The 12,213-nt window shown below is 41.1% G+C and overlaps 1 pseudogene; it reads left to right on the top strand.

Annotated features, from left to right (window-relative positions):
- The first annotated feature begins 272 nt into the window (after positions 1 to 272).
- On the top strand, positions 273 to 11,729 carry LOC114623166 (annotated as a pseudogene).
- The last annotated feature ends 484 nt before the right edge of the window (positions 11,730 to 12,213 follow it).

Genomic DNA, 12,213 nt, shown 5'->3' with positions numbered 1-12,213 from the left:
CCCCCCACCATAAGCCCCTGCTAGGATTCTTGTAGCAACAGAAGCTCTATCTTTCACTGCTGTTTGACAGCCAGTTGTCAATCTCTTCTGAAGCTTCTCTTCCTCAATCTTTGGTTCTTGCTCTTCATTGAGAAACTTCTAAAACATCAATGAATACCTGTAGGCATAAGACTTCTAAACTCTCGAGGATCATGAACCCTAGCTAAGTCAATACCATCTTATGGAGAGTTGAGTGCTATATTTTTCTTCCTAATAACTATATGAAAATGTAGATGTGGGTGTTACTGGTAAAGAAACAAAAGAGCCCAGTGCATCTCATCACAGGAGTGTCGGAATGGCAGATCCCTATTTACCATGCCAAACCTTATATGCACGGTAAGGACCTGAGCTCAGGTCCTCGTATTTGTATGCCAAGTGCTTTACCCACTGAGCCGTCTTCCTTGCCCAGATACTTTCTTATCTCCATATTACTAACAAAGATAGACCCAAACTTTAATAGATATCATTTATCCAACTAAGTCTGGGGCTGGAGAAGTGACTTGTAGGTTAAGAGGATTTGCAGAGGAACTCAGTACCCAGGTCAGATGACTCACAACAACCTGTAATTCCAGCTCCAAGGGTGTCCAACACCCTCTTCTGGACTTGGATGGCACAGCACTCACAGGAGAGCAACTTCCCACCCCTACCTCCCATGAAAACACACACACACACACACACACAATTTAAAACAATAAAAATAAATCCTTTTAAAAATGATACTGGTAGTTTCTATTTTTTTAAACTGCTTGTAAATGCAGATACACATACTATGGTACCATGTGAGGAAGTCAGAACACAACACTGAATGTAGGTCCTTATCTCCTACTTTATATGAGACAGGGTCTCTCATTGTTCACTGTTGCACTTTGCAAGCTAATTAGCCAAGGATCTTGCAGGGCATCCCCTGTCTCCAAACCCAACTATTATAGGAGTGTTAGAATTACAGGTAGCCACTTATGTCAAGCTTTATATGCATTGTAGACATTGAACTTAGGTCCTCACACTTGGGTGGCAAGTGCTTTTTGCACTGAGCCATCTCCCAGCCCAAGCACTCTACCTCCATAGTTCTAAGACTGGCCGAGGAGATAGTAGATATCTTCTTGCTCTCATTTGTATGAGATTTAACAGTCTTGTTTTATAGACACATTCTCTTCAACAGTACTGAAGAACAGTTATCTATTTTATCTATTTGGTCTGTATTTTATTTGTGATTTAGAGAGCCAACAAAAGTAGTTTGGGGATAGTAATATAGGTTTTAAAAGTATATGCTACCAAAAAAAAAAAGGCAAAGATTGCAAGTGTCAACCATTTGTTATGAAGAATTTGTTCATCCTTGACATTATAAACGTAACCAATATCTAAAAGCTGAAAGTAAAGTATAACTCAATAACAAACATTTCAAATCCCATGACTGCTAGCTGACATAACACAATCAGTCAATTACGGTGTCTATGCCCACCTCCGTGTATTTACCAAATTGGTTTGAAATCATGTCCCATTTCTTATGGTTTGACAGAAATGTCTACTTACAATATATCTTTATCTTCTGGCACCTAGCACAGTAATATAAATAAATTTCTGGCACCTCATTTGTCATAAAAACTAATATGTAACAAAACAAAAAATAGAAAGGTAGAAAAGACTTGAGAAAGCAGAGGGTGACATAGAACACAAATTCAAATGGCATGTGGCTTTTTCTCTGGCCCCATTACTCTAGCACAGACTCTTAATTTTCTCAGCTGGAAAGCCAAATCATTATGGCAACTGCTATACATTACCACTGTTGTGAAGGTTTAAAGAATAATATTATTAGGTAGCCCAGAATCAAATGAGATGGCATTATCTTAAACCCAGTATTGAAGCTGGAGGGATGGTGTCTTAGTAAGGGTTTTACTGCTATGAACAGATACCATGACCAAGGCAATTCTTATAAGGACAACATTTAACTGGGGCTGGCTTACAGGTTCAGAGGTTCAGGTCATTACCATCAAGGCAAAAACATGGCAGTATCCAGGCAGGCATGGTACAGGGGGAGATGAGAGTTCTACATCTTCATCTGAAGGCTGCTAGCAGAATGTTGGCTTCCAGGCAGCTAGGATGATGTTCTTAAAGCCCACATCCAGTGACACACATACTCCAACAAGGCCACATGAATTCCAATATGTCTACACCTTCTATTAGTGCCACTCCCTGGACCAAGCATATACAAACCATCACAGATGGCTTGGTGGATAAGAGTGACTGCTGCTCTTGCAAAAGGTGAGAATTAATGTCCCAGAACTCCATTGGCTAGCTCACAACTGCCTGTAACTCCAGATCCAAGGAATCTGATAACCTTTTCTGGACTTCACAGGCAACCAGACATCACTGTGCATACCAAAATACAGGCACATATATACATGTGGATAAAAAAGAAAGAGGGGGGAGGGAGGGAAGGAGGGAGGGAGGGAGGGAGAGAGAGAGAGAGAGAGAAAAGAGAGAGCGAGTGAGCGAGAGAGAGAGAGAGAGAGAGAATGAGAGAGAGAGAAAATGAGAGAGAGAATACATATGTAAAAAAAAATTAAACTTAGTATTCTGTAAGTTTTTCTCTAGCTAAAATGATGACTAAGGCCACAAACAAAGCCAGTGAGATGGGTCAGTGAGTAAAAGTGCTCAAAGTCTCATGGTCTGAGTTCAATTTCTGGACCTCACATGATAAAAGAAGAGAACTTGCAGCCCCGAGTTGTCCTCTGACCTCAGCATATACACTGTGGCATTTACATTTACTCATATTCAAATAAATAAATAAATAAATAAATACCACAAAAATCATTTCCAATAATGAATGATGAGAAAATGGATAAAGGTATCAAAATAAACACTTTTGACATTTGACAGGGAAAATGCTAAGTTAACATTTACCCAGGAGGATGAAGCAAAGATCTGGGCCTTCTAGAATCAGTTTGGAATAAATCCTCATGTTACCTATTTTATATCTGAATAATGTGCACACTTCAACAACTTTCTTTTATGTGTACAGTTGACCTTCTAAGAATGTCAGTCATCAAAATCAAGAAAAATATTGAAAGTCCAAGGTGAATGAACCCTGACACCAAAGCTCAGTTGGGAAAGAAGTCTCACCTGTCTTGAATTCAGCACCATACAACCATTCTGGGACTGGAAGATATAGATCTCATGGAATGAGTAGAGATTTGATCTCTCTATAAAGACTACTACATAGTTAGTAAAAATCACTACATAAAGAGAGCCAAGTTCTTACTTGCCAGAATGACAAGAGATTTCTTTCTGGACTATCTAAACAGAAAAGTAACAAATTTTAAAAGTAAGTGAACAAAAATTATCTTCAGAGATTTTTACAAAATTTCATTTATAAATGAAGTCCAAACATATTTCAAATAATATATAATAACCTATTTTGTCTAGTCAAAGGCATTTCATTTAAAAAAATCTATACAAAGATGGAATAAAACCAGCAGTAGATGACGAAAGTCAAAACCACTCAGCTCCAAGTCATAGAGATCACAGAAGAGCTGAGAATGGCAATCAGAATGTAATTTTTTGTCACAGAAGTAGAATTTGCATATATAAAACTTGAAAATTAACCTGCTAATTTTAGCCCTACTGATATTGTATTGTGTAAAGTCTTAGAGGGACCTCATGAGAATATACTGTAATATATTAACTCTTTTTAACTCTAGGAGTAGTGAGAACATGCTACAGTACCCATGTTGAAGTCAGAGAACAACCTAAGATGTTGTCCCTTGCCTTCCACCTTCTTTGATGTATTCTTTTGTTTGCCCCTATATACCAGTTGTCCCATGAGCCTCCAGGGATTATCCAGTCTTTGTCCATCTCACTGCATAAGTGCTGAGATTACATAAGCACACTACTGTCTGGCTCTATGTGGGTTCAGAGGATTTCTATTCAAGTTCCCACGCTTTCATGGCAAGTGTTTTACTTGCTGAGCCATCTCCCTGGCCCAATATTTTTTGTTTAAGTTACAGTATAGTTTATAAACAGGGAACCCATGAAAGTGAAAACACATGAATCTAAAAGCTTATTTAGAAAATATAATATGCAAATGTATCGTTCTATGTTCAAGGTATTCAGTTACCACCAGGCCCTCTGATTAAATTTGGTGCAGTATCAAGACAATATGCAAAGTTTACAATTAATAACTTTTATCCCTTTACCAAGGACATTAGGTGGAATCCAGATTTGACCACTGCAGTTCAGGAGCCACTTTTGAATTTTCATTTGACAAGTAATAGAACTCTCTATAGAGGTAAAGAAGACGTGATGGTGCAGACAAGCCCGTGAAAATAACACAGGGGCCCCCAAAGTGCTGTTGAGCTCTCCATCACTCTTTCCAGCATCCAAAGGCAGAGCTGACATGGAGTTCAGAGGGGCTTTTCTTACTACAATGGAACAGCAGCATGGTGGTTCAGGAGAACATTAAGAATAACATTGCACATGATGCTGCAATTCAGTTTCTGTGCACACAACTGAGAACTCAGGGATATATCTACACACCCAAGTCCATGATGCTGTTATTCAGATAGTGAAGCATGCCAAGGACCCTTCAGAAGATGAATGGCTAAGCAAATGAGGTAGACCTGCAGTGGGTTACTACTCACTGTTGAAAAGGAAGGAGATACCAGCGTCTGGAAGTGCAGAGCAAGATTGAGAACATTCTATAGCATGAAATAAGCCAGTCCCTGAAGAATAGATGCTGTAGGACTACACTTACCAGAGCAACTAGAGCTGTCACATTCACAGTGGGAGAAGACAGCCTGGTGGTTGGTGAGGATGGAGGTGGGGGAGGAATCATTTTAGGGGTTCAGATCAGCTTTGCAAGACTAAGAGTTTCAGACATGAATGACAGTGATGCTAACACAACAGATGTCCTCCCTGCCACTGATCTCTGATCTTAAAGTTTCCTTAGTGGAGGCCATCGAGACAGATCAGCAGATAAAGGTACTTGCTGCCAAGGCTGATGAACCAAGTTTGGTTCCTAGAACCACATAGTAGCAAGAGAGACTGACTCCTGGACTCTTGCAAGCTATTCTCTCAAGTCATTACACACATGCACGCACGTATATATACATAAGTACACACATACATATATGCACATACACACATACACACATATACATACACACATATACACATTGTTTTAAGAGGGAAATATTATGTACTACAAAAGTTTTAACAAACAACTCTTTCCTCTTCAAATCACGTATCTGTACATCCTCTGCCTGTCCAAACTAACCTTTTGCTCTGAGCTAAGAAGATGAGGCTCTACTGAATTTAATGAAAATGATTTTTTTCTTCCTCTCCCTTAGGTTTTTCCCTCCATTCTTTCAAGCAAACATGTCTTTCATGAACATACAATAACTAGCATAACCTGGCAAGGACAGTGACTTGAAAACTCCTAAGAACTCAGCATACATGTATTGGTTCCTAAATATGTCTCAAAGATAGCCTCTCTCCAGAAGTAATGATAGCTGGCACTGGAGTGTTAAATGTATTTATTTACTCCACTAAACCAGGTGCTCCCTGCTCTGCACTTACAAACCAGGCTTCCTTATGGTGAAAATAACCCTAGTGTCCTCAGAGTTCTTGAGTTCTTGCTAGAGGAGGTCCTTTGCATAGCCACATGTCAGTATGGATTCTAGAACTTAGCTTGCGATATTTTAAAGAAAGAGAACTTGCTTTATGCAGTAAAAACACCCACAGGGCAACATCCTAGTGTCAGGGAAGGGAAGGGAATTATTTATAAGTAGGGTTGCCTTCTTAATGTTGATTTCAAGTTTTATTTTTCACAAGACTTGAGAATAAGTGTGGAATGACGTAGAGCCACGTTGAACATCTCTAACTGATATATTCCATGGGGGAAAGAACTCAAGATTCCTCACTTAATTTCCCCAGAGCACAAGTTTGATGTCCAATGATTAATCAATCAGAGATCTCAAATATATACCCAGCTCTTAGTATATACTATAGACATTGTTTCTCATGCTTATGTTTCAAGTGTGAGGTTGGTCAAGTCCTTCTTGGCTGGAAATTACATTCTAATCTTGAACAAGGCACACGTTCAATAACCTGGGAGAGATTTGCAAAGTGGAGCTATACTGTGATGTTCTCGTATTTTAGAAGTCTAGGACTTTCTTAAAGATAGACATTTGAATTGTGGGATATTCCCTCATCTACAACGCAATTCTGTTCCTACACTGCAAATCTCTTTTTCTCATATCCTATATCTCTTTAAATCTGAGGTGACAAAAGTAAGTGCAGACCCCATTTTTCTGAACACTTTCCTTCAGATAGCATCTCAAGTACATACATAGACACTCCTCATTGCCTAGTGAAGAGTGACAATCACCACCCTGCTTTGATGAAGGCTCTTATATATGTAAAAGCATAGTCAACTCCACCTTCCTCTGCAATTCATGTCTAGGATCTTGCTGTCTGTTTGCTGGGATTTCCCAACCTGTAGAATACTTGCTTGGTGACACATGATCAGTTCTTCAGGAAGGCTTGCATACATTGAGCTATTTGTTCTGCTCCATCTTTGCCTATGAAGGGTTCAAAAACATATTCTCTATGATGTTAAATTTGTAAAATAAAGACTAGATAATAAATTACCAAAGAACCTTCCAGTATTATAGTATCTAACTTTACCAATAAAATTCATCCATACAGATCTGAAGACACAGATCAGTAGGTAGAGTACTTGTCTATAGTGCACAAGTCCCTAGAATCTAACCCAGCATTTCATAAAACAGAGATGATGAAGCATGCCTGAAAACCACCATCCATGAACTTACAGACTGCCTTATCCATCGTCATGATATTCCACACAATATTGCTTCTGACTACGGAATTCACAGTTAGAGAAGTGTGACAGGGAGCCTACAATCATGGAATTCACTGGTCCTACCATGTTCCCCAACATGGTAGCAGCTGTTCTGATAGAAAGATGGAATGGCCTTTAGAAGACAACAAATACAACAGTTACAGCACCAATTAGGTGGCAGCAACATAGAAGGCTGGAGCAGGGTTTTTCAGAAGGCAGTATACCCTTTAAATCAGTGTCTAATATATAGTACAGTTTCTCCCATAGTCAGGATTCATGGGTCCAGAAATCAAAGGGTAGAAAGGGAATAGTCCCAATTACTATCAGTCCTAGTGACCCATTAGGAAGTTTTTTGCTTCCTGCAAAACAACTACAACCCTAAGTTCTAGGGCCTAGAAGTTTTGGTTCCAGAGAGGGGAGTGCTCCTGTCAGGAGCCACAACAGACATTCCATTGAACTGGAAACTCAGACTTCCTCCTGGTCACTTTGAACTACTAAACGCCCTTAAACCAATAGGCTATAAAAGGAATAACAATGTTAGGAGGAGGTGATAGATCCAGATTACCATGGGGAAATTAGACAGCTTCTTCACAATGGATATAAGAAGGATTATATCTGGAGTACAGGAGATCCTTTAGGGCACCTCTTAGTATACTGCCATGTCCTGTGATTAAAGTCAATGGGAAACTACAACAGCCTAATCCAAGCAGGATAACAAAGGACACAGATCTATCAGGAATGAAGGTATGGGTCACTCTTCCAGGAAAAGAACCAAGACCAGCTGACGTGCTTGCAGAGTGGAAGAAATACTGAATGGGTAGGAGAGGAAGGTAGTTACAATACCATCTAAGGACATGTGATCAGTTGCAGAAACACTGATTATAATTGACATGAGTGCTTCTGTTTTATTTTGTTAAGAATACATTTGTATAGATATTTGTGTATTCTTTCAATTTCTTTAACATCAATTAAGAGAATAGCAATAGTTATCATATTTAAGTTTTAGATTCTAGAAGGATGTTTCCCAAGGAGCATTGGCCTATTCTAAATTTACATTTGTTTGCAGTTGTACAATAGATAGTTATATTATGTTGAGTGTATTTATGACCTGGTTATTGTTCTCATTTGGACATGAGGTATGATATGTGTCAACCTGACAAGGGGTGGATTGTGATGGTTATTCTTGTCAACTTGATTGTACCTGGAATGAACTACAATCCAGAAATGCAAGGAACACTTATGATCCAATCTTGAGATGGAAAGACATAAGCTTTTGATCCAGTTCTTGAGGTAGGATGACTCATGTTCTTAACCTAGATTGATACACACCTTTAATCCAGATCTTGAGATACACCTTTAATCTGGGCTACACCTTCTGCTGAAAGCCTACATAAAGACAATGGAAGAAGGAAGCATTTATTCATTCTTCACCTGCTTACACTTAACATCTGTTGAAGCCTACTTTTTCAGGATTGCAACTTATACTGAAGACCAGCTGAGACACCCAGCTTCATGGGACTGAGCAACTACTTGATTCTTGGACTTTCCATTCACAGCTGGCCATTATTGAGTTAGTTGGACTGCAGCCTGTAAGTCATTCCAATAATTTCACTTTCTATATATAGAGAGATTCATTCTGTAAGTTCTGTGACTTTGGAGAACACTGACTAATACACATGTAATATCAATACTCAAGAGGTGGGGGCAAGAGGAGAGCAGGAGGCTAAATAGTGAATTTGAAGGCAGCCTGGGCTTCAAAAGACAATCTTAAAACAACTCACAACCTCACTGATTTGTATCTATTTACACAGACTGTTATCTCTCTGCATGATCTATGTGACTGGTTTGTCCTTCAAAGGTTCATGGGTTGGAAAGTCCATTCTGGAAGTGGTAGTGCTGAGGTACTGACCCTTTAAGAGGAAGAGCTTGCTGTCATGTTAAGGCTGCTTACTAGAAATATGTTTCTCCCAACAATTCCTTTTATTGTTCAAGGTGCAAAATGATCTTTGCCTCTGGTAGACTGAAAAATCACTGTTTGGAGATTAACGTTATGAAAAGATTTAGAAGGCTTGTGTGCTTTTCGGTTCCATAAAACATAATTCTTCCTAAATGGGGCTTTAGTTTTCAGTTTCTCTGCCTTCCAATGTGAGGCTCCTATTTCTTCAGACTATTGAGTAAAATGAATAGAATTAGACTTCTCTGAACACTGCTGACATCCCAAATACTTTTAAAAGACTTTTCATTATTTCTTTGTGAATTTCACATCATGAACCCCAATCCCACTCATCTCCTCCTCCCCTTATACCCACCCTCCACCCTTGCAACCTCTCCCAAAAAAGACAGAAAAAAATCTCATAGTGGAAGCTGTAGTGTGTCACAGTGTGTTCCACAGTATACCCTTTTGACTATACTTCTTTAATTCCAAATGTTAATTACAATGATTCATTGGTCTTGTAGGCAGCCTCTAGCTTCTGCTACTCTATCAATACTAGAACTAACTGAGACTTCTCTCACATATACCTTTGTTGTCCTGTGTCATGGAGATCCTTTAGCTTTGGATCTGTAGGACAAGCCCCTTCATGCACTCCAATAGATGGAGTAGTTATTGGGGTGGGCCAATTCAAAACACTAGATCTAGTCCTGAGAGATATCTGATCTGGTTAGGTCACTGGCTCTCCTGCTCTTAAGCTCTCAGGCTGCCTGCCCCCTCTACAACCAGGGCCATCTCTACTCTTCTGCCAAGGTGAGGTACAGGGTCCACTCTCCGTAGTGTTGCTGCCAGTGAAGGACATGGCTAATTCTCCCATTCTCATGACCCCTGGGCCAGCTCTCCTGTATACCATAGGTGGCAAGGGATGAGAGAGGGAAGAAAATGTTTCTCCTTTGTCTCCGCAACTGCACAGAAGACAAGAGGTGGGGCTGGCTCATACTTAACCCCCCTTACCCAGGGCCAGCTCTACTTGCTGCCAAGAGGAGGTACCAGGCCTGCTTTCTGGAGTGCTGTAGCTGGTGAGGGGAAGGGATAGATCTCCTGCTCTTGTGACCTCATGGCCAGCTCTCCAGCCTGCCATAGGTGGTGAGCAGCAAAGAGGAGAAGGATAACTCTCCCTCATCTACACTGCCACACCATAGAAAGACTAATGGTAGGGTTAGCCCTACCATGCTCATCTCCTCAGGCTAGCTCACCATCAACTCCTACAATATGCAGGCCCACTCTCTCCAGTATTTCAGCTGGCTAAGGGTGGGGTCAGTTTTCCTGTTCCCATGGCCAGCTCTGCAACAATGCCCAGGTGAGGAGTGAGGCCAGTTCAGCAAAGCCCTCAAACATCAACATGTCTCCAGGTGGCAGCCCAGACCAGGAACATCTTGTAAGCACAATGTTTGTGTTCCCAGTGTAAAGATTATCCTTGTGTCATTCAAATGCTGGTTTCTGTGCCACCGTATCTGGTTTCAATCCTTATTCTGAGAATCTCCTCTCTCAATGCTGTGTAAACATTGTTCCCTGATTGGTCAATAAAGAACTGATCAGCCAGTGACTGAGCTGGGGAGAAAATAGGGCTGGACTTCCTCCTAGCCAGGGGAGGTAAAGAGAGAGAGAAGTAGGAATTCAGCCTTGAGTAGAGGGTCCTGGAGACATGACAAGACAGCTGGAGCAGAGAAAGCCATAAAATGCAAGTATCTCAGAGATTTTTTCTGGAAGGTAGCCAAATTAGTCTAGAAGATTAAAATAGATTCATACTGCTCAGTTATTATGCCTTATAGCTGCTAAGTAAATAAAATAGTCCTGTCCCAATTATTTGGGAGCAAGCCAGGTCAAGAGAAAACTGCAACATTTATAAGATAGCCATTAACATCTGCCTGGCCTTTGATGGTAACAGATTCCTGTTGCTGCAGGGCCATGGACACAGATGTGGCCCCCAGTGACAACATAGACCATGACCCTACCATAGGGGGGCTGCCCCTACCTGGAATCCTTCTTCCTTGTTCCTTTCTGGTTCCCACTTTCCATTCCTCTGTCATATTGTAATACAGCCAACTTGCCTTCGACAGACATTGGCACCATGCCACTGGAATCATGAGCCAAATAATTATATCTTCTTTTCATTACCTGGAGTTGAGTATTTTGTTTTAACAACATGAAACAGACTAAGGCAGTGATACTTACATTGAGAATTGTTTTCTTTCAAATATTAAGATTTGAAATCAGAATTAAGATTTGAAGACAGCTTTCTGGACCTGGCTGAGCAAGAGACGCCATCATGCCATCATAGGTGTTGACATTCGCCACAACAAGATCCGAAAGGTTCGGCGCAAGGAGCCCAAGCGCCAGGATATCTACTTGCGGCTGCTAGTCAAGCTGTATAGGGTTCTGGCCAGACGTACCAAATCCACCTTCAATCAGGTTGTGCTGAAGAGGTTATTTATGAGCCGCACTAACCGGCCACCTCTGTCCCTGTCCCGGATGATCCGAAAGATCATCCTGGCCGGGAGAACAAGACCGCTGTGGTTGTGGGGACAGTTACAGATGACATGCGGATTCTGGAAGTGCCCAAGCTGAAGGTGTGTGCACTGCGGATGAGCAGCTGGGCCCCGAAGTCGCATCCTCAAGGCTGGGGGTAAGATCCTCACCTTTGACCAGCTAGCTCTGGAGTCTCCCAAGGGCCGAGGCATTGTGCTCCTGTCTGGTCCTCGGAAGGGCCGAGAGGTGTACCAATATTTTGGCAAGGCCTCAGGAACCCCACACAGCCACACCAAACCCTATGTCCATTCCAAGGGCCGGAAGGTCGGGCGTGCCAGGGGCAGAAGGGTCAGCCGAGGATACAAAAACTAACCTTGGATCTTACTGTTAATAAAAAAGCTTTGGATGTTGAAAAAAAAAGATTTGAAGACAGAACAGACAGTAAAGACACTTGCTGTCCAACCCGATGACCTAAGTTCAATACTCAAAGCCCACATGGTGAAAGAGCAGAACCATCTTCCTCAGGAATACACATAGACTCACCTATGTGTGTGTGCGTGCACACACACATACACACACAATCGTAAATAACTTTTTTTAAAAAAGCAATGAAATTTGGAATTTTTCAAAGCAAGGTCCAGCACACGCAGATGAATATCTGTTGGGTAGAATCTGTTTGGATTCTTTCAGAGAGGTAAGAAATGGATGAACAGGCCTGCAATCCCAACTACTCAGTAGACTGAGGGAAGAGAATCACAAGGTCAAGTGGTTATAGAGTGACTTCAAGGCCAACCTAGACAACTTAGTGAGACTCTGTCTCTGAATGGGACTCTGGAGAGTGGCTTATTGTGGAGTA

Source organism: Grammomys surdaster, unplaced genomic scaffold (assembly GCF_004785775.1).
Source record: "Grammomys surdaster isolate TR1022 unplaced genomic scaffold, NIH_TR_1.0 194, whole genome shotgun sequence".
Taxonomy (NCBI): Eukaryota; Metazoa; Chordata; class Mammalia; order Rodentia; family Muridae; genus Grammomys; species Grammomys surdaster.
The sequence above is the reverse complement of the archived record's forward strand: the minus strand, read 5'-3'. Positions and strand labels throughout refer to the sequence as shown.